We start from the raw sequence: 639 nt of genomic DNA on the forward strand, positions 1-639 counted from the left end.
TAGACATAACTTGAAATTCCAGAAACCTGGAAAAGACAAATTTCCTCATGCACAGCCTTGCATCTAGAGCCCTGCTGGGGTGCAGAAACAAGACACTTCTTTTCAGGTTACAGGTGGGCTGATTCTTTAGGGCACAGCTGGTGCTGCCGAGCAGCTCTGAAAGGCCCCTCTGAACTTCTGTGGTTCATGCTCAGGCCCCACCTCCTGATCCCTGGTCCTGGGGAGGAATCAGATTGGGCATTAGAAATGGAGTGGCTGCTAAGCCCGTAGCCATAGTTTGTTCTGACCATGGATTCCAGGCTGGAGCAGGTCTCCAGGAGGTCTCTAAGGCTGCACATATTCCACTCCTAAAATGGCCCATTCAGCATTTCGTGCTCTTTGCAGCTGAATTTTGAATGATTGTGAAGGAGGTATCGTATATAAAAATGACTTGCCATTTCCACAGCTTTGGTAAAATTACCTTTGGCTTTTGATCATTGTGGTGGTGGTGGTGGTAAAATACACCCAGTGTAAAGTTGACCATTTTCACTCCTTTTAAGTACAGCATTTAGTGACATTAGGTACACTCACATTGTTGTGTAGCCATCACCATTATTCATCTCTGGAACTTTTTCTTTTTCCCAAACTGAACCTCTGCAT

At 45.5% G+C, this 639-nt stretch overlaps 1 protein-coding gene across 1 annotated transcript in view; it reads left to right on the top strand.

Moving 5' to 3' along the window:
* The window catches only part of LOC104982634 (multidrug resistance-associated protein 4-like), a 69,649-nt gene that overhangs the window by 37,134 nt on the left and 31,876 nt on the right, over nucleotides 1–639 (top strand). The gene's annotated exons all lie outside the window — the stretch shown is intronic.

The sequence above is a fragment of the Bison bison genome, unplaced genomic scaffold (genome assembly GCF_000754665.1).
Source record: "Bison bison bison isolate TAMUID 2011002044 unplaced genomic scaffold, Bison_UMD1.0 scf7180017864535, whole genome shotgun sequence".
NCBI lineage: Eukaryota > Metazoa > Chordata > Mammalia > Artiodactyla > Bovidae > Bison > Bison bison.